At 39.4% G+C, this 26,846-nt stretch overlaps 1 long non-coding RNA gene across 9 annotated transcripts in view; it reads right to left on the bottom strand.

Moving 5' to 3' along the window:
* The window catches only part of LOC147348292 (uncharacterized), a 160,306-nt gene extending 133,692 nt beyond the window's left edge, over positions 1–26,614 (bottom strand). For 8 of the 9 annotated variants that reach the window (XR_015151415.1, XR_015151409.1, XR_015151411.1 and 5 more), the window contains exons 1-2: positions 26,478–26,614; positions 25,723–25,813 (exon numbers count right to left, since the gene is read on the bottom strand). This is a non-coding gene — a long non-coding RNA (uncharacterized LOC147348292). Of the gene's footprint in view, positions 1–16,960; positions 17,092–25,722; positions 25,814–26,477 lie in introns of those variants that run through there. The other variant, XR_015151414.1, reaches the window with a different exon arrangement.
* Positions 26,615–26,846: the final 232 nt, after the last annotated feature.

Genomic DNA, 26,846 nt, shown 5'->3' with positions numbered 1-26,846 from the left:
GCTTTAAATCAGATTGATTCAGGTTTAAATCTGGGCTCTGCCATGGGTGAGTGAGCTTAAATAAGTTATTTAAACTCCCTATGTTTCAGATTCTTATCTTTAAATCAGGATGATGGGAATTATTTCACAATTTTTTGAGAGACTGAAAATAATGTTAGCAAACACCAATACAATTGCCAACATTATCATTCTTCTAGATTTTAGCTGAAGATTCAAAATGTGATGATTGTCAACATGTAGGAACTCGGTGAGGGAGTAAGCCTAATGATTAAGAATTTGGAACGTGATATGTGGGTTTCAATCTCAGCTTTACAACTTCTTAGCTGTGTGACCTTGGGCATACTCACCCTTCCCAGACCTCAATTTTCTCATTGGTAAATAGGATTAACAAGAGCACTGATCTCCAAGAGTTAATGGATTAAATGACTATATAAAAAATGACCAGCCCAATGCTTGGTACAGGGTAAATATTCAATAAACACTAGCAATTTTTCTTGTTATTATTATAATAAAGATTTTTTCTACTGCAATAAAAATATATACAACATAGAACTTACCATTTTAACCATTTTTAAATGCATAGTTCAGTGGGATTAAGCGCATTCATGTTGCTGTACAACCGTCATCACCCTCCGTCTGCAGGTGAAAGTCACTCAGTCGTGTCCAACTCTTTGTGACCCCATGGACTGTATGTACAGTCCATGGAATTCTCCAGGCCAGAATATTGGAGTGGGTAGCCTTTCCCTTCTCCGGGGATCTTCCCAACCCTGGTATCAAACCTAGGTCTCCCGCATTGCAGGCAGATTCTTTACCAGCTGACCCACAAGGGAAGCCCCTCCATCTCCAAAAATGAGAGAAAAAGCCCTAGGAAGCCCAGACATTTAAAGAGAGAGCAATGGAAGACTTACTCTCTTAAGAAAGTCAGATGCTTTGAACGGTGTTAAGTAGAGGCAGGGTTTGGTCTCATTAGTGGGGTGTTGGCAAAACATGTCAAGAGTCTTACTTAGGACAGTGGCATTGAACACAGTATGTTCAAGAGCAAACATACATGCACACCAGGGAAGTCTCACAAACAGAGATCATGCTAGCATGAACAGTCTAATCAGAACCTCACAGCCCCTTCGAGAAGGATTTGCTGTCCTCTGTGCTTCAAATGTACCTTGCTCTACATCACATCTGTAACCCTCTATGCTGCCCCCAAAGAGTGCCATCCGCAACCAGCATATGACGAGACCAAGCATCATCACATAAAGGCTATAATTTCAGGGACCTAGCTGATGGTAGAGCCAGCATTTCAGTCTGGGCCTGCCTTCTGCTAACTCCTAATTCAAAAGCAATATGCTCTGTGCCAGTCCTGAATGAGGCAAGAACTCCTCCCACATTCAGCCAGGAATCCTCCGAATCCTTGTTCTGGCTTGGTTATCTCTTGGAACTCTGTGTCTTTAAGACTTCTGCAGAATCAAAGAGCATCCTTCAAGTGTCTAATGGACTAGACACATTCTTGATCATACGTTTTTAGCTTGCCAAGGAAACTCAAACAGTAGCTCAGGCTCTGATTTCCCAGTCTCTTCACTAAATGTTCAAGTGATGCTCTATGCATCACAGCATAGTAAAGCCATACACAGAATAGATCACAGGCCAGGAATTCTCCCCGATCATGACCCTCTTATATTTCAGGTTCTATAAAAAAGGTAACTTAAATAAGGAAATCACTTCTAATATCTTTTTCTGCCTTCAAAAAATATGATTTTTTAAAATAAATTAGATGTGTGGCACACTTGTAGCATACCACATGATTTAACACTTCAGTCCCTGAAGCTCTACTTTTCTCTGGGGTGAGTTCACTCATCCCAAGTGAGAGACATACGAACGAGTAGCCCATATCCTGAGTACTTCCTTTTAGAAATAACTGTCATGATTTGCTGGTGACTCCTCAATAATTAAGGTGTTATCACAAGTTGAAAAGCCATTTCAGGAGATTCGAAAGGCAAAAATAATTCCCCTTCTATACAGTGATTAGATACCAGCTCTAACCCTTTAATAGGGCTGAAGCAATGATTAAACATGTGACGCATGTAAATATATTTTGCATACTATAATGGACCTTACATATGTAAGGGATTACTGTTATTTTTATTACAAATGAACCTGTTACACATCTGATATTAAAACTTGAAAGTACTTTGCATAGGAAAGCTATTGATAAACCATGTTGAAAACTAAATTAAATGTTTAGTTTCTTCTTTTAGCAAGCTTGCCAGCCTGGGAAGTTGGCATATCTGATTATGGAGTTAAAGAAATGATCTAGATCTGATTTTTCAAATTTATCACTATCAACAATGTGGTCCAGATAAATTTTTATTGTGAAGGTTGCCTTGTGCATCGTTGGATGTTCAGAAGAATCCCTGGCCTATGTCTACTTCCAACTCTGACTCATGATAATAAAAAAGTATTTACACACTGCAATGTTCCCTGGGAGGCAAAATTGCCCCAGACTGAGAACCGCTCTTCTAGACAATGAAGTGGGAATGGTTGGTGTGTCAGCTTGGATGCTCAGGTACATATTATTTTTAAAGCATTTTTATTTCTATTAATTTTATTTATTTGCTTGTTTATTTTTGGTTGCCCTGGGTCTTCGTCACTGCACACCGGCTTTTCCTAGTTGCAGCCAGAGGAAGCTATGCTTTGTTGTGGCATGAGCTTCTCATTGCAGTGACTTCCCTCTGTGGAGCACAGGCTCTAGGTGCATGGGCTTCAGGGGTTGTGGCTCGCAGGCTCTAGAGCTCAGGCTCAGTAACTGTGGCGCACATGGTTAGTTGCTCCGTGGCATGTGGGATCTTCGGGGACCAGGGATCAAATCCACGTCCCTGGCATTGGCAGGTAGATTCTTACCCACTGGAGGACCAAGGAAGTCTGAATTCTATATTATTTTTAGATCTTTTGGTACTGTTTCTGCTTTGTGGGACAAATACAGTTTCATCCTTCTCCTTGACAAATCTGAGAAATTGAATTGAAGATTCTGTAGAATGCCACTGAATTCATGTGGCTGATGGCTAAGGCTTCTAAGAGATTAACCATAATTGGCTTTATTAGCATTTGGAATTATGTCATCATGAAGACCCAGAAATGAGCAAAAGTAAAAGCCAATAAGGTGGGGCTTTGTTTCCTCTGTTCCAAATGTTTTATATTTTTGGTGTAAAAAAAGATAAATTGCCAGCACTGCTCACACACAATTCAACATAAAACTCTTTCTGTCTCCCCAATCCCCCTTTCTCCCCCTTGCTCTTTCTCTCTCAAGCCCCCAAGATCCTGTGCTCTTCTCTTGTAGGGGAAACAATAAAAACATTCAAAAGAAATCAGCTTCTTAAGCAGTAATTCTTTTTGTTTTGTGAACAGAAAACTTCACCAAGTTCCCAACCTGTGGGGAGAACTTTATCAAAATTACTTGCTATCTGTTAAATAAGATACCAAATCTTTGGAGCTTATTCATTTCAGAGAAATCTGAAATAATTATGTGTCATACTTGGCACTTGAGCTACACCTTTCTCTGAAAGCCCACGGAGAACTCTATAGTTTAATTAAGTCTGCGAATTTAGATAGGGCAACAAAGACAGAGATGTTTGCTACCTAAAGCAAACACCGGAGGGATTTTCAAGTCCTTTTTCCTAAGTTATTTTTTCTCTCTCTCTGCCCTACCTTCTATCTTTCCCCCCTCATTCTGCTTCTCTTAGCTTATTACTGAGGATTCTGTCAATATAATGTTTGGCTCATCATAGATGCTTGAGAAATATTTATAACTCAATGAAAGAAAGACTCATACCATAGATACCAGGGAAATAAAGCAATTTGCCAGTGAAGATATTATTTGCCTTAGAACAATAAGGCATTGTGACTCTTTGAACATAAAAATTCTGGTTGACCTCACTTTAAATTCATGGCCACAGATCTCAGATGGACATTCACCAAGGCCTGGTAATCCTACTGTATAGGACATTCAATTCTCCACTTTATCCCAAATCATAAAGCAAGAACCTTAGAAAGCCACAGAAATCTTTGGTAGACAATCAAATACAAAAATAAAAATAAATTTACAGGTAGAAGAGAGCCCAGCGTGGCTTTAAAAAAAAAAAAGTCTGCCTTAGATGAAGGCTATCCATAAGGAGAGGAACAGTTAAAGGCCAGTCAAAAGTCTTCACTGGAGCTTGAAAATTCACAGCTCTGAGCCTCCACGCACAGTCATTTGAAACCAGATGTCAAGTCCTCCTTTCTTTTCAGATATTCTGTGAGTATACCCACAGAAAAATCAGAAACTCGTTAACGCTGGTTATTCTCTGCCTTCTCCATTCAATCTCATGCCAAGGAAACAGAAGAGAGACCTAGGGCTAGTGCATCTCCTATCCTTGCCAGAGAAGCTCGCTACCATGGCAACCACACGCACAGACAGACATTTGCAGAACCCCAGAAGTTCAAGTGTTTAGCACATGCCTAGAATCACAGATACAGGCACTTTGTATACTCGTAATCTCTGGCAAATGACAAAGTTTAAAGCAGCAGTTGTAGCCTTCCAGCGTCCTTAATTGTTATTTCCCCTGAGAATGCTTAATGGAATTCATGCAATGTAATCAAACTTATACAAACATTTCACGTTCCTGTCAGCTTTGACCAGGGTCCAAATGACTGCAGCCAGTGACAAAGGAACAGATAAATACATCTCACTTGTGTTCCTCTGCCCTGCTGTACTTGAACTATTGTAATCGCCTATTATCTCAACCCCCTGCTTCCACTCTACTCCTTTTCCAACCCGTCTCCTCCCCTAAATTGAGTGAGAACATTGCAGCCAGAATGATACTTCTAAAATGTAAATCAGAGCATACCACATTCCCATTTAAATCTCCCCAGTGCCATTTCATTGTCTGGGACTATTCGGCCTTTGTTTGAGCCGCCCTTGCACTGTCCAAGTGTGTACTCGCCATGGCCTCCAGTCAGTCCAGGTTCTTCCCATGAGCAGCTCCCAGCCCAAGAAACTTCACCCTGGTCTCACTGTGTGCACACGGCCCCATTCAGGCTGTGGTTTTTCACACAACTCTCCCCTGAGGACTTCATCTACACAGATCTCCCCCTTCATTCTGGATCAGAATACCCTGATCGCCTTCTTCACAGCAACTGTCTCAGTTTGCAAAACTTGTTTATAAATAGTTGTCTTTGCTATTTCCTTATCTCTTCCCTCAAAGACTGGAAGAGATTGTGTCTGTCTTACTCTCTGCTATAAAGCAAGTTTCTAACTGTGCCAGACACCAAGTCAGCACAATAGATTTTGCTTAGATGAACAAACATCTATCATTATGCAAAGAGGATGACAGCTATTGAGGGGACACATCTGCCCCCAGAAGAGACCAAATTGAAGCCTGTTGCCCAGTGATTACATGTACTCATTTAGCCCTCTTTCTCTTTTCTGTTCTGTTTTCTTGCCCTTTGTCCAACTTTGGGATTTACAGGAACTTGGGACTTTTCAATGTGGTAAAACCCTAGGAAGCTCAGAATCAGTCTACTGCTTATTTCATTCTGAGAGATTTTTGATCCCTGTGTATTTTAAGAGAAATATAACCTTGATTCATTTATACATGATGAAAATGATTTCATCTAATTGCCCTCAAAAAAAAATTTTTTTTTTTAATCAAAACCTTTTGCTGATCCAGGAAGTCATATTTTGTCAAGACTTGATAACTTGAACCCGGAGAGGTTTGAATTCTATTGCAACCTCAAAAACCACAAAAATGGAAGAAATTTGGAAAGTCAGATATGTCCTTGTGCCATGTCGATAGGGCCTAACATTTTGTTCATCTTAGAAAGATTTGTGTGTTACCAGTTACATCCCCACTGTGGTTTCTTGGTACAGACACGTGATGCAATGTGGTGACTCTGATGTTAGAAGGCCGTGTTCACAGCAGCCCTTTTTAGCCTTTGGAGTTTCTAATGTAACCTTTGAAAACAGCTGGTCCAAATTCCATCTTGCCCTGGACCCACACATCCCTCCTCTGCATTGTGCTCAGATTGAGGACAAAGGAAGTTCAGGAAGGAGCATGGAGCAAGATCTGACTTGGCCAAGCGATTACAGCTGCTTTGCAAGCAGCCACCCAGAATGCAGATTTTATTGTTGTTTTTGTTTTTGTTTTTGTTTTAAAAAAACACAACTTTTAATGACTTATAGATCTGTACACTTTGATACTTTCTCCCCTAGAGTTGAGACAGAAGGCTTAACCCTACCGGGTGTTTTTCTACCCAATAAAACCCTACACATTCATGAAGAAATCCTCCTCATGGCCTGGTTAACTCCCAAGATACACAGAGACTGTCATAGCCCCACGTTTCACTCAATGAGGTCCAGTAAAATTTAATTTAATGATGGATGTGACACTTTCTGACCTTGAATAATCAGGCAACAGAGTGTAAGAGAAAAGAAATCCAGCATTTAGCTTGGAGTCCAAAAGTCTTAGCTTATGTCTCAGCTCTTTGTAAATTATGTTACCTTGACCTCATACTTCTCATACGAAAAGCAGAATTAAGTAATAGAAACTTGTATATCAGAGGATTACGATGAGATTCAAGTAAGTTAATGTAGATAAGATACTTAGCAAAGGGCCTGACATATATCATATACTCAATACGTAAAGCCAGTGTCATTATGACATTTTTTACTTCCTTCAGAATGAGGAACAGGTGGCAGTAAAGCTGTCTGAGGGGAATCTGGGCATTTAATTGGGGAAAATCCCATGGACAGAGGAGCCTGGTAGGCTGCAATCCATGGGGTCACTAAGAGTTGGTCCCGACTGAGTGACTTCACTTTCACTTTTAACTTTCACACATTAGAAGGAAATGGCAACCCACTCCAGTGTTCTTGCCTGGAGAATCCCAGGGACCGGGAGCCTGGTGGGCTGCCGTCTATGGGGTCACACAGAGTTGGACACGACTGAAGTGACTTAGCAGCAGCAGCAGTAGTGAAACACACATGGGTATGCATCCACCTTAGCACGTACAATTCAAATTCCTATTACAGCAAAACAGTGAGTGACTCCATGGCATGAATCTTAGGGACTGCTTTGGAAGAGACTTTAAACTCCAAGTATCAAGTGTCTATGATTTAAAATTTTTTATTTACTGGAATTTGAGATATGAAATGAATTAGAATTCCACTACATATGGAAATATTTTTCACCCCAAAATGAAGTTCTCCTTAAAATCCTATGTTAGAGAGATAAATATATCTTGTGAAAACAGAACTTGGTATAACCATTTTGGAAAGGAATTACAAAAATATTATGCAATTTCACTTTCCTGCATTTAATATGAGAGAAACACTTACCTGCAGAAGCATGTACAAAATATTAGGAAAAATCTGATTTGCAATGGTAAGAAATTGGAAACAACCAACAATCAAAACCTAGCTCTTTTAAGTAAAAGAGGCTAATTCTGCAGGAAATAACCCTAAATATTTCAAGAGATTAACAGTTTGATATGGGGTACACAAGCAGTCGATATGATGATTTTAGGACCCAGTCTTATTTCATCTGTGGCTCAGCCATCCCTTAGGACCTTGGCATCTTCTTCTAAATCCTTTGCATCTAATTGGCACATGAGATATGAGAAGGCATGGAGGACTACATAAGATTTTAACAGATTGGGACTGTAAGTATCATACATCACTTCTTTCCACAATCCAACTGTCAGAACTTGGCAACCTAGCTATTTCTAATCATCGTGTGGTCTAGACACAGGTTCAGGAAGAAAGGAAACAAGGGCTTTAGTGAACAACTACTCAGTTTCTGACACAAATACTATGAGAATATTAAAAGATTAGGGCAGATCTAAGTTACTAGTAAATGAGCCTTGCATGACACACTATTGAGTGGAAAGGTTGGCAAGAGACATGTCATAGGATTGGTTCCTTGAGGAGAAGGCTATGAGTTTACTGCTTACTGTTCAGGATACTTAATAACAAACACTTTGGCCATTAACATTTGAGAAAGCATGCTTGGGCAAAGGGAGAAGATGAGCTACAATACAGATGCAGCAGCAGCCTCAGTCACCCCATGCAGAGCTCTCAACCTTGAAAGGTCAATTCGGAGTTGGCCCAAGTTAGGTCAACGTGGCAGGACATTTTATAGTCTTGCAATGAACTTGCACATTGGAACTGGATCATTTATTGGGTGTTGGCTGACTCTGGAGAGGCTGAGGGTGACACGCCTCTGTGCCATTGTGGTGAAGGCCCTGACAGCTAAAACTGTCTGCTGACAGCATTTCCTACTGAAGCAACAAGTCCTTCGTTAAAGAGGGATTTGGGCAATGTCTTACAGTATCCACCACATAGCTAAACAGTATAGTCTATTATTACTATAAAACAAAACAAAGGCTTGCTTATGTTCTTTGGCTAAATTTCTACATAAGTACAAAGAAAAAACACTGGGTAGATAAAATCTGGACACTTTATGTAATAATAAATAGATACCAAGATTGTAGTGTTCCTTTTCAGAAGAAGCAGGTCTGAGACAGAGGCTAAAGGTTAAAAAAAATTCAGTCATATCATAATATTTAGTATTTTAAAACAAGGAAAATGAATTGATATTTTACTCATGTAATAGAAATTGAATAAAACTGTATTTGAGATGTGCTAGTAGAAATATATCTGATAAAGATATCATCAATCAAAACAATAGTCTACAAGGAGCAGGATCTTCCAGTTGGTAAATCAGGGAAGTCGCTCAGTCGTGTCCGACTCTTTGTGACCCCCTGGTGGTAGCCCACCAGGCTTCTCCGTCCATGAGATTTTCCAGGCAAGAATATTGGAGTGGGTTGCCATTTCCTTCTCCAGGAGATCTTCCTGACCCAGGAATTGAACCCGGGTCTCCCAAATTCTAGAAAGACACTTTACTGTTTGAGCCACCAGGGAAGTCCCACATTAAAAGAGTTCTATTTTACACAAGGACTGATTGACTTTCCTTCTCTCTTCTTCCTCCCACAGCTTTTTGGCCATTTCATTGCTTACTAACATCTCCATGCAAGGGTGACTGGGGCTGGGGGCACTGGGTGTGGGAAAGAGAGGAAGGAAACTAGAAGCATCAATTTCCATTACTTGCTAGCAATGCTGGTAAAGACGTTTAGTGGGGGAAATGCTGAAAATCAGGTATTTGGATTATCTGAGCCTGTCAACTGTCCATGTTCCACCCTCTTCCCAATAGCACAGACTCATGAGACTTGGTCATAATTGCATTTCCAGAGATGGTGCCTGAAATAAGATTGCTTTCAATGATTATGTGGTTCCAACATAACCTTTTTCTTCCTCTTTCAAATGGCACATCCTAACAAGGCATTCTGGAGAAGGAGATATTTCCTATTGTATTCTCACCTGTCACACATCTATACATCTTTCAGGATGATAGTTAATCCAGACAGACCAGGACAATTTCCTTGAGTTTGAAAGGGCATTTTATCTTTTGTCTTGGTCTGATAATAGAAGAGTTTATGTGCGAGGTTCAGTAGTAAAAAAGACATCATGTCAACAATAAAAAGAAACAATAAATATTTGAATAAATATTTGTTGGATTTAACAGAATTAAATATTATTTATAATGCCAATGTTATAACTCAGTCTTTAAAATCTCTGTCATGACTGTTCATACAGTGAGTTTTAACCCAACAACTGAAGCCAATGAAAAAGCAAACAATTTTCTCTTAGAATTACAGAATGCTGTGTTGGAAAAACCTTGTAATAAAATTAAAAAACTAGGGTTCTGATTTAGACCACTCCATCTTAACTTAGTGATTTTGAGGCAAATTCAACAAACCCTGACTCCGTTTAGTGACAAAATGAATATACAAGAACAAACTTTACATTTAATGCTTTACAAATATTTCTATGCTGACACTAATATTAATGAGCTATAGAAGGGTTTCATTGGCACTAAATCTCGACTTAATCATATATTGGCTGTTTGATGTTAGGGAAGCTAAGTGGCCTCTCCAAGATCCTATGTGTTCATTTGTAAAATGAGGCTACACATAACTCATTTATCACTGAATTGTTGGGAAGGTCAAAGGGCAAAAACATGAAAAGCACACAGCACAATGCCTGGGACATAGCTGTCCATAATAAAAAGGAGTTATCTCTAAGTTCCAGTTATCCCTTGAACAAGACCCACTCTGTTTTTCTCCTCTTCTCAGAAAAAGTACATGTTGTAAAATAAGCATTCTTCAAAGACAACTTGAAGATGTCTGGTAATTTCAAAGCCTGAAAATTCCATGAGTTCACAGAAGCTTTCACTAATTCCACTGATCTAAAGACAAAAAGGAGAGATGAAACTGTGTGCCTAAACTCATTTCTGATGATTTCTTCCATCCTACCCTTTTGCCTCTCTGGGGGTGATTGTGTCTGTGAAAACCATTGACATTGTCAGGAACAGAATCAGCTTTCAAGATTGGAATGCCACAGTAGAGTCTTCTTTTCCTCAGACCAGAAGAGGCTTGGTTGGGTAAGAATTTTCAGGTCTGAAAGGAGACAGAGCTGGGATACAGGAATTGATACAGATAAACAGAAGAAACACCTTGGGAGAGTGATATGTCAAGAGAGACTAAAACAGAGCAGGAAGAAGATCTGAAGCAAAATGAGATAAGAGCAAAAGACCCTGTCTACAAGTTCTAATGTGTGTTGCAACCAAAGACTGACCACGTCCTACAAAATCCCAAATTACGTAATTATGATGCGTAGTGGACACTTTCTCATAAAAAATGAGAGATTTGTTTTCCCTTTTATGGCTAAAGAGAAAAGCATGAGAAGTTACCCCATTAGGAACTACAGAGTGCCATCATGTGAGCTGGTATGTTTAAGGTGAGTTAGCTTGAAAGGATTACACAATTGGTTTGATTTTACACAAGAGTAAAACCTTATTTCTAACAGTGTTTAGAGAGAAACTGGAGACAGGTGTTAGAATGTTCGGATGCTCTCTTTTGCTGTGAATAGGCCATTAAATAATACATAGTTAGACACAGAACCAAAGAAAGGGGTTCTATTCCGCACTAGAATGTAGGCTCCATGAAAGAGTGTTTTGTTCACTGTCATATTTCCAACTCCTAGAACATGCTCAGCCCTTTACAAGTATCTGTTGAGTTAATTAACCAGCTGAGAGGCCTTAGGAAGGAATTAGCCCATCTGTGTAATGAAAGGAAAGGATTAGGTCATTCATGTTTTAAAATTTTATGATTCTATCAGAAACCACAAGTGAAACATTGTCATTCCATATTTTATCTCCATCACTTCTTCATTCAATGTTGATGTGATCTACTTTAGTATGGCTAGATGTAGAAAGTGCTAGGTGGCATATAAGATGCTTTAAGTAGTCCAAAGATACACTGTTCGTTTTTAAAGAGCTACCTGCTTTTTAAAATATGTAATAGAAAAATATAATTAGTTTTTCAACTCCATTTGTGATTATGTTTTAGAGCATACTTTTTGAATAGAAGAATATAGGTCTGAAAATGTCACCCATTGGCAATATGGATATGCTGCTGCTGCTGCTGCTGCTGCTAATTCACTTCAGTCGTGTCCGAATCTGTAAGACCCCAGACAGGGCTTCCCTGTCCCTGGGATTCTCCAGGCAAGAACACTGGAGTGGGTTGCCATTTCCTTCTCCAATGCATGAAAGTGAAAAGTGAAAGTGAAGTAGCTCAGTCGTGTCCGACTCTTAGCAACCCCATGGACTGTAGCCCACCAGGCTCCCCCACCCATGGGATTTTCCAGGCAAGAGTACTGGAGTGGGGTGCCATTGCCTTCTCCGAATATGGATATAAAATGTTATAAATATCTTAGAACACAACTTGTTAAGAACCTAAGAAAAAAAGCCTGTATCTACACAGACTGTTTACTTGTGTATGTGTGTGTGCACGCTAAGTAGCTCAGTCGTGTCCGACTTTTTGCCACCCCGTGGACTCTAGTCTACCAGACTCCTCTGTCCATGGAATTCTCCAAGAAAGAATACTGGAATGGGTTGCTAATTCCTCCTCCAGGGGATCTTCCGGACCCAGAGATCAAACATCTCATCTCTTGATCTCCTGCGTTGGCAGGTGGGTTCTTTACCACTAGGCGTCACGTGGGAAGCCCTTATTTGTATATGAATATTTGTCAATACATACAATATGAATGACTCTCAAAACCTTTTTGCCTAGTGAAAGCAGTCAAACACAAAACAGTACACACCACATTATTCTATTTGTATGTAGAATTAAAAAAAGTAAATTTAGTCTATATTGATAAACAAAAATGTAACGGTACCTGGGGTTGGATTGAGAAGTTGCTTGGATTGGAGCAGAAGAGAGTATTTTAGTGTATTGGAAATTTTCTGTTTCTTGATTTGGATGATGCTTACATGTATTTATGCATATATCAAAATTCATTGAACTGTACATTTTAAATGACTATACTCATTTTGTTGTATGTAAATTATACTTCAGTAAATCTAATAGCATATTTATATGTATACACATACAGGACAAAGTTATTGTAAGTTTCTGCCTATACATCTTTTTATCATATATCTCCTTGATTTTTTTTTTCTATATCAGATTTATGCTAGTCTGTGTCTCTTCTTTCCTACTCAGTAGGTTTTGGCTCTTCCCCCAATATGCTGAATGATCAACCTAGTAAGTGATAGCTGTTGTCATATCTTTTTGTACAACCTTCAGCTGTACAAAAAGAAAACCTCAGACTGTTTCCAATTAGGTTGCATACCCATGAAAGGTTTGTGGCATACCAACTGAGACCCAAAAACCTACAATCTTCTAGTTCATATTAATGACATAATGCTTAAGCTAATTGTTCCTTATGCAGGTGCTAAACAATCCTGCTTTGTTTCTAGTCTTCTCAACAGAAACTAAGGATGTTACATGCACTGAAGAAGGAAGGCAGAAAGAAGCTAGAAGCAAGAATTAACATGTCTTTGCATGATCTGAAAGCTTCTTTGGACCAAAGATAATACAGGCTGTGGGTATGGTTGCCAAAAACATCAAATTTTTGGTTTCAGCTCATGATCCAAAAGCTGGAAGTATGTCAACTTTCATGATATCCAGAGATAATTCAGTTCAATCATCTTTGTCAACTGATGAGCAAAATGTATGTCAACAACACTAAACAGCCAAAAAACAAAAGTACAGTGTCAGCAAGGAACAATAAGAGAATCTTAACATCAACAGATATAACTTACAACATTACAGTTGATGAAGTTCGTAACCTTTAGCAAGGAGACACAGAATCAATAGCTGCCTAAGAGTTTGCAGCTGTGAATGGGAATTGACCAGGAATTCAGGTGTAAGAGGTGCTGGCAGAATATTTAAACCACATGAGAAATAATAAGATTTATAAATAAGTGACCAAAAATATGGTATTAGAATAACAATTTCTTTCATTTCCTAGAAAAATGGGGCCAATCTTCATCCAAAATATAGCAGATTTAGAGGAATGTGCATGGATGGATTCATGGAAAGGACTTTTGGGTATTTAAACTGTGGCTATGAAAGTGCAGAATGGGAAAATATATTTTTAAGATTCAATGCATGCATGTTTATTTATCAGCATATCATGTATTTCTCTGCTTAGATTTTATGGTGTTATTGTTGAGATGCTTATCATACAGCCTACTCAATTGGACCATGCTATATCAATGTACAGAGTTCGTCAACAGACTAGATAAGTGATGAGGCCTCAAGGAAGAAGTACGTTAAAGCTCAGCTCCAACACAATGAGTCGTCAGCCCCTTTGGGAAAGCAGAGCTGTTAAACAAAACCAGGAGGCCACATTGCTCAGTGAATTCAGTGGGATCTAATGGGGATTTCAGAGTAAATTTTGTTTTAAGATGTGTAGGAAGCTTAATAATTCAAAATACTTTTCTATCCCAAAGCAAATCTTTCCACCAAATCTTTTCATTTAACACTAATAGGTTTGCTTAATGGATTAGGAAGGGAAAGGATACACTCTGAGTGAACTTTCTTTAAATTTTGCATTTAAAACTCCTTTAACAGCCTCCTACAAATCTATTATTTCGGCTGTCACAACCTTGACTTTTTGACAACTCTCTGCTATTTATTCCCTTACCTATCCTTACAAGTATATCAGCTTCATGACATAGAGTAAATAATATCTCAGAGATTTTAAAAACTAGTGATCATTTCATTTTAGACACAAGGTCCAAAGACAGTTGGACCTGCCTCTGTGAATAATTGAATAACATTCCATTGAAGGCTTTCTCACTTTTCACTGTCTTATTCAGAAATCATCAATACAACATTGCGTTCAAACTAAATAAAATTAAGAATGACTTTTACGAAAGAAGACATTTTTTTTATTGTTTCTTTTTTTTAAATTTTATTTTATTTTTAAACTTTACAATATTGTATTGGTTTTGCCAAATATTGAAATGAATCCGCCACAGGTATACATGTGTTCCCCATCCTGAACCCTCCTCCATCCCCATACCATCCCTCTGGGTCATCCCAGTGCACCAGCCCCAAGCATCCAGTATCGTGCATCGAACCTGGACTGGCGACTCGTTCCATATATGATATTTTACGTATTTCAATGCCATTCTCCCAAATCATCCCACCCTCTCCCTCTCCCACAGAGTCCAAAAGACTGTTCTATACATCAGTGTCTCTTTTGCTGTCTTGTATACACGGTTATTGTTATCATCTTTCTAAATTCCATATATATGCGTTAGTTTACTGTATTGGTGTTCTTCTTTCTGGCTTACTTCACTCTGTATAATAGGCTCCAGTTTCATCCACCTCATTAGAACTGATTCCAATGTATTCTTTTTAATGGCTGAGTAATACTCCATTGTGTATATGCACCACAGCTTTCTTATCCATTCATCTGTTGATGGACATCTAGGTTGCTTCCATGTCCTGGCTATTATAAACAGTGCTGCGATGAACATTGGGGTACACGTGTCTCTTTCCCTTCTGGTTTCCTCAGTGTGTATGCCCAGCAGTGGGATTGCTGGATCATAAGGCAGTTCTATTTCCAGTTTTTTAAGGAATCTCCACACTGCTTCCCATAGTGGCTGTACTAGTTTGCATTCCCACCAACAGTGTAAGAAGGTTCCCTTTTCTCCACACCCTCTCCAGCACTTATTGCTTGTAGACTTTTGGATAGCAGCCATTCTGACTGGCGTGAAATGGTACCTCATAGTGGTTTTGATTTGCATTTCTCTGATAATGAGTGATGTTGAGCATCTTTTCAAGTGTTTGTTAGCCTTCTGTATGAGAAGACAACATTTTTAACACTGAACTTTTTGATTCGGGAAAATTTGATTAATCTGTTATGCACACTCACTCCTTCTGTAAGACCAATCCCATTGTTGGCTACCTACTTTTGTCCCAGTAATAATACCAGTCACAACTACAACTTTTCTCTCTATTTGAGTCACATTCTAAATCCTTTACGTGTAATTCACTATATTCTCTGAATAATCTGAAGCATTAGTTATCATCATCTCCAGAGAAACACAGTGAATCATTAACTTGCCCAAGATCACAGGGCTTAGGAACGGACAAAGCAGGCACTTTAGGAACACAACAGGAGTGCATCTATGAAACTCCATCTGTAGAAGTCCCTCACCTAAAAATACTAGCTTTACGTATCCAGAGAACACTCTAATTTAAAAAGATACATGCACTTCAGTGTACATTACAGCACTATTCCCAATAGCCAAGACATGGAAATAACCTAAATGTCCACTGACAGATGAATAGATAAAGAAGATGGAGTGAGTGTGTGTGTCTGTGTGTATACATACCGAGACACACAACGGAATACTGTGCTGTGCTCAGCCACTATAGTCATGTCCGACCCTTTGTGGCCCCATGGACTATAGCCCACCAGGCTCCTCTGTCCATGGGATTTTCCAGGCAAGAATACTACAGTGGGTTGCCATGCTCTCCTCCAGGGGATCTTTCTGACCCAGGGATTTAACTAATGTCTCCCATGTCTCCTGCATTGCAAACAGATCTTTACCATTGAGCCACTAGGGAAACCCTAATGGAATACTACTCAGCCATAAAAAATGAAATACTTTGCAGCAATATGAATGGACCCAGAGATGATCATACTAAGTGAAGTAAGTCAGAAAGAGAAAGAAATACTGTATGATATCACTGATATGAGGAATCTAAATACGACACAGATGAACTTATCTATGAAAAGGAAACAGACTCACAGACACAGAGCAGACTTTTGGTTGCCAAGGGGAAGGAGGGGTGGAAGGAATGGACTGGGAGTTTGGGATTAGTAGACGCAAACTATTTTATATATAGGATGGATGAACAACAAGGTCCTACTGTATAACACAGGGAGCTTTATTCACTATCCTGAGCTAAACTATAATGAAAAATAATGTGTGTGTATATTTACATATCTATATCTGAATCATTTTGCTGTACAGTGGAAACTTACACAATACTGTAAATCAACTATACTTCAATAAAATTTCAAAAATACCAATCGTGTCGAAACATAAAAATCTGAACAAATTATGGCTGGATAGTGACAACATCTTTCTATGTCCAGCTAAAAGACAACTGAAAAGATGTCTCAAATAGGCATTATGCATGAATTTGGGTTAAAGAAGGAGCAAATCCCAAAAGCAAGACAGGGTACCTTTGAAACATAAGATGGAAATTTCAGAATCACTTTCTGGTTATTACCGAAAAGTGATCACCATCAGAAAGCAACATAAAGAAAAGTCACCAACAGTTTAATTGTGGCTTACTAAATGGCAACCAGGCCAAAAATGATGACTTTTCTGGTCTACTATTATGCAGTGGGGCAGAGTGAATATTTGCTAAGCAGGTAATGAGACTGACACTTTACATATGGCACAGCATATGAGGTTAAGGATTATGTCCTTTTTACAAATTTGGAATCTAAGGCTCAAAATCCTTTCAAGGTCACACAGTTCCTAGGCAGTGTTGGGATTCAGCTCCTGGTCTATCTGATTATAAAAGCTCTCACTCTTTCCACCATCCTAGGCTTTGAGTCTCATCACGGAAGCCCTAAATATAAAAAAAGAACATGTATTATTGTCCAAGATGAGTTTCGATTGTCAGCTTATCTCTTCAGATAGACATTTTGGCTTTGGAAAAGAAAATTACTGGTTAGTCCTTCACCCGATTTCAATTTCTTGTCTCTCAGCATTCACATGAGAGGATTACCTTAAAATCTTAACGTTTGCAAACAAACCACATCTGGTGATATCAGATGAGCTATATATTCCAGAAAAAAAAAAAAAAAAAGTATGGGAAGGGTGGGAAAATAATTCAACCTTGTTCTTGAGACTGGAGATACTGAAAACCCCCAGGGGAAAATATTCACTATTTTTCACCAGTTCGGCTCAGTTTCTGTTGCCTCATCATTTTATTATCGCCAAATATTGCATATTTACACAGGTGCTTCTCTGATTTAATTGTTTGGAAGCAGTCACTGGAAGCAAAGCTATGTGACTCAGCTTTGGTGATGCAGTCCAGCTGGGGGCTGACAGGTAAATAATTACCACTAACCAAAGCCTAAATGAATTCAGGTTCTTCAAAGTCAGATGGGGGAGGGGCAAGGGTTATAAATGAACTGTGAGAAACACAGGAGGAGTGAGAGCTGGGCAGTCTAGTCTTGGAGGAAAGCACCAAACAGAAGAGTGAACAAGTAAGGTCTCGGTTGCCACATGTATTGTAGCCCAAAGACCTCTGGCTGAGTCTTTTATCCCTCCTTTAGCCATCATTAGTTTGGGATCTTAGGAGCCTCCCTGAAAAACTGAGTCCAAAGATGAGCTAGATTCTTTTCAGCTCTTAAAGAGTATAATATCTTGATCTCATTACATAGAATTTGTATTTCTTGACATAAATAGGAAAAAAAATTCTTTCTCTGGGCTATCAGTGAATATAGCTTAAGACAAAAATCGAGAATCCATGTTTGTTTAAGAGCAAACCATCATCTCTAAGCATTTACTAACTGAACAGATTTTAGGTGGGAGGCTATCCATCATCTAGGGTCCAGTGATTTCAGCAGAGATTTCCCCAGTTTTCATGAAAGATACCTTCCTCGAGGCCTCAGCCCTTACATGATGTATTCACGAGCTTTGAGGATATTTGTTTAAAAGTCAGCCTGTATTGGCAGTAGAAATCCTTTCAGTCTTCTTTGTAGCTTCCTTATAATGAAGAACACAGGTCTGATCATTGTGAATAAGACATTCAGGAAATGTGTGGTACAGGACTGCAGCTTCCAACGAGTTGACAGAAAAATCTAAATCCATCAGTGTTGAGAGCCATGCCCGAAGATGCCATCTGTGTTTTGGGATGGGCTTTCATCCCCAAACACAGGAGACCCTGCAATGCAGGAGACCCTGGTTCGATTCCTGGTGCAGGAAGTTCCCCTGGAGAAGGGATTGGCTACAGACTCCAGTATTCTTGGACTTGCCTGGTGGCTCAGACGGTAAAGAATCAGCCTGCAATGCTGGAGACCTGGGTTTGGTCCCTGGGTTGGAAGATCCCCTGGAGGAGGGCATGGGAACCCACTCCAGTTTTCTTGCCTGGAGAATCCCCATAGACAGAGGAGCCTGGCAGGCTACAGACTGTGGCATCACAAAAATTTGGACATGACTGAGTGACTTAGCACACACACACACTCACAGGATGGCGGTATCAGACTCAAGGCTATACTTCAACTGGTTTTCATCAATTTGACTTTGGTGGGGTTTTTTTTTTTTTTTTTCTGCCTCTTATGAAATCATTTGGCTTTGAAGGAGAAAAAAATAATTTTTCAGCTGTAACTCAAAGTATTTTCTTATAGTCACCCATAGAATGTGAGCTGGAGGATTTACTTTATGGTTTGGCTCTTGGCTAGAAATGAGCGAGAGCCCAACATCAGGGGGAAATTTTAAATAGCCACTTGAGTTTCTCCTCTTAATTCTCTTCTCTAGTCTGAAATGATGATGCATACCCCTAAGTCCTGGGCAGAATTCCCATCACATCCTTGAATGTGGGGGTCTGGGAAAAACACATACTCTCTTGTATCAGAATGAGTACCTTGAAAATCACAACCCCAAAGAAAATTACCACCATCTTAAGGAAATGGTTCTGACCAACTAAGCTCTTCCAAGATGTAGGACTATGTGCTGACTCAGGGAAACTTATGGCCACACATTGAAAACATTTGCAGGTCTGGAAAATAACTAGTTTAATAATTCAAGATGTTTTTAAGTTACAAAGGAAAAAAAATCATAAAAACAAATCAGCCTCCCTTTCGAAAAGTAATGGTATAGGATAAACTACTCCTGAAATGAAAAATAAAAACAGAGCTTGCCATCAAATGCAAATTCATCTTTATGAAACTCCTAAACAATTGACCAAAAAACCTCAGCACTCCACACCCCAAGTGGACGAATGGAAATACCTATTTCATGACCTCAAATTATTTAGACAAAAGGAAAATATTTAGTCAATACTCCAGATGTATTTTCATCTGAATGTCATAATCCCAGTGCTTCCAGAAGGATTTTCCAAGTGTTTCATATTCCTGAATGATCTTAGGATTTTTTCTTTTTTTGGTATGGCTACACAGTACTGACTAGGATTTATACTCCGTTTTCTTAACCTCAACACTGGATAATCCTCTGCTGGGGGTGGCGGGAGGGAGCTATCTCTGGACTGTAGGATGTTCCAAATCATCCTGAGTCACTACTCATTAGATCTTAGTGACATGCCCCCAGTTGTGACAACCAAAATGTCACCAGACATTGCTAAATATCTCCTGGGTAGCAAACTGCAACCAGTTAAGAACATACTTCTCTTACTTTTCCTGGTGGCTGAGATGGTAAAGAATCTGCCTGTAATACAGGAAACCTGAGTTCAATCCTTGGGTCAGGAAGATCCCCCGGAGAAGGAAATGACAAACCACTCCAGTATTCTTGCCTGGAGAATCCCATGGATAGATGAGCCTGGCGGCCTATAGTCCATAGGGTTGCAGAGTCAGACACGACTCAGTGACTAACACACACTTTTGTCTTACTTATACTAATTCAGTCCCAAGACTTCAGTAGGAGCTATTACCACCCTATTTCTTCATCATTTATAAATAATGAGAATATAGCTGAGAGTGCTTTAAGAGATCTGTTTAATTTCATAGTCCAGAAAGTGGCAAAGGAAAGACTTCAACCAAATCTACAAAGCTTAGACTCTTCATCCTAACACTGAACACTCAGAATCTGAATTGAACAACATTGTAGATCTTTTCTCTATAGTCTAAGATTTCTAAAAATACAGAAATAAATAAAGGAATACTTTTTTAAAAAGAGTCACAAGATGACTGTATTGAGATTTTCTCCCAATTCAAAGATGTTCATTGGACGGCAGGGAAGGAGCATAGACTTGACCATACTTGCATGTGGGTAACTGTGTCATAAGTAATGCTTCTATATACTCCTTAACATTTGCTGGTTATTTCAGTTACTTGAACAAATAGATAAGTCAAAAGAGCCTGCCAGATTCACAACAATTTGGTTGCTCTAACATGGGTTGGCAACAGATCCACCATGACAATGGAAAGAGAATGGAATTGGGAGCTGGGCCTACCTAGGTCTCCAGCTCACTAGCTCTAGGGATTTAAGGAAATTAATGCTCTTTATCTTCTGATTCCTTATCTGAAAAAAGAAGACAATCATAAGTTTCTTACAAGGTGATTATAAGGAGAAGTTAATATATGCAAATCCCATGGGATAAAACTTGGTATTAAATAGGTACTTGATGTATGGTAGCCACTATCATGATTCATCTAATAGTTTTGAGTAACACAGACATAGATAACACACTTATGGTTGCCAAGGGGTGGGTGAGGGAGAGATGAATTGGGAGTTTAGGATTAGCAGGTGCTAACTACTATATGTAGACTAGATGAACAATAAGGCCCTACTGTAAAGCATAGGATACTGTATTCAATATCCTGTGATAAACTGTAATGGAAAAGAATATGAAAATGTATATATTAATATATACACACATATATAACTGAATCACGTTGTTGTACAGCAGAAATGAACACTTTGTAAATCAACTATACTTCTGTAAAATAAATTTTAAAATCGGCTGTGAGACAGGAAATATTCAAAATTTTATCAGAGAATATGGGGAAGTCAGACTTCATAAAATGTATTGGGTTTTTACTATATATAATACTAAGGGCTGTGCTGAGTGCTTCACATGAATTATTAAATTTGATTCATGAAGTCCATTGTCTACTAAACATTTACATTAGGCACTTCTTCTTTGGTTTGTTTACTTATCTGTTATCTATCTCCTTCACTTATAGGACAGCAAGGAGCGTATCTATTGTACTTACTAAGAGAGTCCCAGTGCTTCACATCACAGCCAATGTTTGTTGAATTAATAAGTTGACAAATCAGTGAAAGAAGAAAGGCCCCCCTGGGAAGGTCTTTGACTCTTCTATCAAGTACTCTTGATTGATGGCAGCATTTCTGGGATTCATTCATTTCTCGTCCTCCCAATAGCCACTAGGCTGCTCCTGTCCCTCATTACCTTGAGTCTGGACTATTGTAGCCACATCATAATCCTCATGTGGTTTTAGCCACTTCTCACTGCCACCCATGGCTCCCCACCGCTGCAGTGGGAATCTTCCTCACACCCCCACCAATCAATCATTTTCAGTAACCAGGTCTAGGTTAACATCTTCAACTAACAAAAGCCTTCCAAGATCGAGCTCAGCTTGCCCTAACTCACTTCACCTTCTAACACTGACTAACGTCATCCTCTATTCCAGGCAGACCATGGTCTGCTTGAGCATTCTGGTATGTGAACCCCAAGATCATCCTGCCATTTATGTGGCATCCAGTTTATTGAGTGTCTCCTTTGATCAGGCACTACATACCATGTGTCCTACAACACCAAACATGACTCCTGTCCTTTAGAGCTTAAAAAGTAGGTAAGAGAAAAGCACCGGAACAACTGCAACACGGTATCAATCAATTTGGGTGTATAGAGTACCAGATGTCGTCTATTACAAATACTTGGGAGGTCAGAGAAAGGTTCTCAGGGGAGAGAGGACATAACTTGACATCCAACAACTGAAAGATGAAGACAACTTTTCTAGGAAAAATAGTGTAGAGAGAATAATATCACATGTCAACCCTCCAGAAGGAGGAATGTGGCTCATTGAGTGAACTGAAAATAGGTGAGAATACCTGCAGAGTAGAGCAGAAAGTAAAGGAGGTGGAGGAGAGTGGAAGGGTGGGAGATATTGGAGATGTAAGTGCAATCACAGATAAGGGCTTGCCCACCATTTGGACCCCACTCTCAAGACAATGGGCAATCCTAAAGGAATTTTAAGTAGCTTATTTAAAATGTTACTATTTGAGACTCAAAAAGAGGATGGCATTTCCAGGGGCAAATGAGTTACCATTCCTTCCTTAAGAAATATAGCCTTGCAGAGCAATTCCAATTCCTGGCAGACAAAAGGAATGCCACTTATAGAGTAGCAAAATGATTTTTGTCCTCGGAGTCTGGAAGAGCTCTGAAAAGCCTGTATTTAGGTCTTTCCTGAGCTCCATCAACAACTTTGGTGCATCTCTGTGCTCAGCTTCCTCCTCTGTCAAATGATAGTAATTAACTGACTTTATAATCTCCCAGGGCTCTCTCAGTGCCTGCTTCCTCTGAATCCTGTCATCTTGCAGGTGGTCATTTTATTTATTTATTTTTAATATAAATTTATTTATTTTAATTGGAGGCTAATTACTTTACAATATTGTATTGGTTTTGCCATACATCAATATGAATCCGCCACGGGTGTTCACCTGTTCCCTATCCTGAACCCCGCTCCCACCTCCCTCCCCGTACCATCCCTCTGGATCATCCCAGTGCACCAGCCCCAAGCATCCTGTATCATACATCAAACCTGGACTGGTGATTCATTTCATATATGATATTATACATGTTTCATTGCCATTCTCCCAAATCACAGGTGGTCATTTTAAAGCTAACATTTTTCTGAGAAGAACTATCTGAGGGGCCTATTAAAATTGTGGAAACACATGCCTCATCCTCTGAAACGTAGGTACTATAGGTGTAAGGTGGGGACATTTTAAAAAAACGTGCTCCAAGTAAATCTCATGCACTGACCCTTAGACCAGACTTTTGAGAAACCCTGTATGGAAGAGTGAGTCCCTTCATTTAAATAGAAAAGAGGCCTGTGGATGACCACTGTCTCTGGAACTGTCCCCTCTAAAGCTAATCAAAAGTGATCCCAAGTATCCAATTATGCCTTGAGAATGTAGAAGTCAGATTAGAATAAACTTGTGGAACTGAAACAGAATAAATTTCCCCCTTCTCATTTCATGCTATGGCAGATACTTGACACTCATTAGTTGCTCCACTTGCTCCAACCTGATAGGCAGCATCACCAGGTTTCAACATTAAGGGGCTTAAGTCCTGAGAAGGAGGTCTGTGGCATTTGTGGATAAGGAGTAAGCATCACCAGCAATGACAGCTTTGGCTATCATTTCTCATTTCCCATTATTTGATCATCCACATTTCAATCACGTATTCAATACATTTGCCCTTTGGTTTAGTGTTGCTTCCCCAGCATTTTTTTTTTTTTTGCTTGTTTTAACCAAAACAACTATCCCATCTATATATTATCCTAATCTATGATTGAAGTTATGCCACTCTTAGAGGCAGTGCTCAAGGGAATTAAGTTCCCATCTCCTCTATTCCTGTCAGACACACCATGAAACAGGAAAGATCAAAATAAAATGCATCAAAGAATTCAGCCATGGAGATCTTTGCAGGAAATAATCCATCAACTTCTAAAATAGTCAGTCTGGCTCTTAAAATCAGGGTAACTTCCTCCATACCAAATGACAAACTAATGTTGAACTTGAATAAGTCTGACACTAGGAACTCTCAAACAAGGAAAGAAATGGAGCATGAGGAGGATTTGATCTCAAAGGTGAAGCATGGATGCAGAATTAACCAAGGAAATGGGTGTTCTGGTATTGAGAACTATTCCTTGTTACTGCTATCAAAACATTCTTGGCATGGGAAGATGACACAGTAGCCAGAATAGGCTGGATACGCAAAGCTTGAAAGCAACACTTGCTTTGATTTTTGGTCACTAGACATCTTTAAGGTCACTATACATCTTTCTGCTGTAAGGTTAGCTTCCAGAGGGAACTTGCTCATCAATGTGCAGTACTAGTCACATTGCCCGTGGAGCTCCCATGGAGCAGAAAGCTCCTGTCTCAGATGACAAGGTGGCCTAAAGGGGCAAATGGACTGGGCACACAGACAGACCTGATTAACATCCTTGCTCCACCACTTTCTAGCTGTCTCTGGAAGTTGCAGAACTTCTCAGAACCCGTGCTTCCTCATTTGTAATGGAAATAATGCTGAGTACTTTGGAGACATGCCATAAAAATGAGAGGTAACATATGTAATATGCCTAGGACACAGCTTGGTAAAAGAAGGCATTTCACAGACAGTAACTGTGATAATTGAATGGCATTCCAGTGAATTGGTTTTCTTGAGCTGAATCATAAGCACCAACCTTCCCTCACAACAGGGGTCTGTTAAAAAGTGAGTTTCTGAACCTGCAGAGCTGTGCAATGTTCTATAAAAACCCACAACCTTAATACTCACCAAACAGGTGGCCACATTCAACCATCTCCAGAGTGGTAGCAAGCCTTGTTTTGTACAGGAGTTTTCAACATCCTTACTGTCCAGGATTCCACAAAATTGTGTCTTGAGAAGACGGTACTTTTTAAATGATAAACTTTTACCCCCACTTTTCTCTAAGGCATAAATCATTTTCTCACATAGGTTTTGAATTGATAGCCTTCATTCATCAATATGTATCTATGGAATATAGCGTGTCACCTGTCATATGCTGGGGATACTGCACTGACCAAGACTTGGTCCATGCTCACAGTTTGATGTGTAGACAAAGAAATCAAATGACTGAGGATGAATGAGAGATAACCCAGGAAGGAGACACAGGAAGAATGCTTTGGGCCAAGGGATCAACCACTGAAAGACTTCCAGGTGAGAGAACAAGGGGATTCCAATAAAGGAAAGAAGCTTGGGGTGGGTGAAGGGTGATCTCTCAATGTACTGTCTTCCAATGTCTCATGCCAAGTGTTTGATTTCTATTAAACTTTCTGCAAATTTCTTTCACATCATTGGTGCCTTCACAGACCCCTGTAGATTTACAGAATGCCAACTTAGAATAACAAAGGGCTCTGGGCCAAACAAATACAAGCTTAATTCTCAATTCCACAGCAGAGTCTCTGCACAACTTTGGACTGGACACATACAATCTTCAAGCCTCAATGCTGATATTTACGAATGAAAGGATAATAATACCTACCTTGTTAAATACCTGAGACCATCAGATATAGCAATGATTTTGTTCAAGTACCTAAAATGCCCTCTAGTAAATAGTAGGCACTTAATCACAACCATTAGCCATCACTGAAAGCTTAAATCTATAAATTTCCAAGTGGCAAAGAGCTTATGATTAAAAACTAGATATATCCAATTTAGAGTTTTAAGTTTTGGAGACCAAAAGCCCTTATTAATAATAATCATACAATTATAATCATACAACACTTGCTACTATTGATTACTTACTCTGGGACAGGCACCGTGGGAAGCATTTATCATAAGTTCTTATAACAATCTATGAGATCACTTGTATTTCATGAAACACTGCTCCCATTTTCTACCAAAGAAAAGAAAAAGAGGTCGTGAACTCAAGTATATTTTGACATTATGGATTAAGCAAAGTTAAACAGGTTTATTTTCTTCAGAACTTCTCAGGAACTTTAATCTGACAATAGGCATTATCAAATCCAAAATACAGGAAAAGAGTTTCTAAAGGGTTTTCCAAATGTACTTGACCACTAAATCTCTTTTTAGTTGGATGAACATTAAAATATCTTTTAAACATACTTTGTAAAAGGCTAAAGTAAGAATTATCAGTTACATTTTATACCTGAGAACATTGGACTCAGAGAAAGTAAAGAAACATGCCTGATGTCACAAAATTAGTCAGTAGGGTGGGCTGTGATTTGAAACCACATCTTTCTAACTCTGAAAACCACACTCTTGGCCGCAGAACAATGCTTTTCAACATTGTCCCAATTCTTAGAAACTATTTAGGCTGCAAAAAACATAGGCTGCTCTGCAAAGCTCTGACAGTTCTGCATAGGATGGCCTCCTGAACAAAACCAAAGAAAACATAAGGGTATCAAATCAGGAGTCAGAGTCTGAGAGGCTGGTCATCACCCCTACACTAGGAAAAGGTAAGAAAGACCCCAGATCCAATTCTCTCCTGCTGTGCAGAGCTCCTAAGCCCTGGTCACAGAGCTCAGCTAGACACCTACCTTATTGCTTCCGATTGTACCCCAGGCTGTCCCCTTCAAGCCTCAGAGCTCAGGCCCCACCTCCATGGCCCAGTGGTTCCCCACGCCCCTCCACCATTCTAGTGGTACTTGGTGACAGCTCACACCTGGCAATTCCCTCAGCAAAGGCAACTGCAGCCCACCACTGAGCATATTGCTAAAGTAAATAACTCACTGAGCCCAAACCTAATAATCCCTCCACAAAACTCAGAGACTAGGAAAAAGAATTACCCCATCTAGTTCCCTCGGCACGATGGGAACAGGCGAGACTTTCATTTATTCCAGCAGTCCATATGTTTGAAGGTCAAACAACACCTGGGTATTTCTTTGAAATACACTAATTGAGCCTGG

This window comes from Bos grunniens, chromosome 22 (genome assembly GCF_055505025.1).
Source record: "Bos grunniens cultivar Pamir isolate PY7600 chromosome 22, Bosgru_T2T1.0, whole genome shotgun sequence".
NCBI lineage: Eukaryota > Metazoa > Chordata > Mammalia > Artiodactyla > Bovidae > Bos > Bos grunniens.
This window is presented reverse-complemented; position numbering and strand designations above follow the sequence as displayed.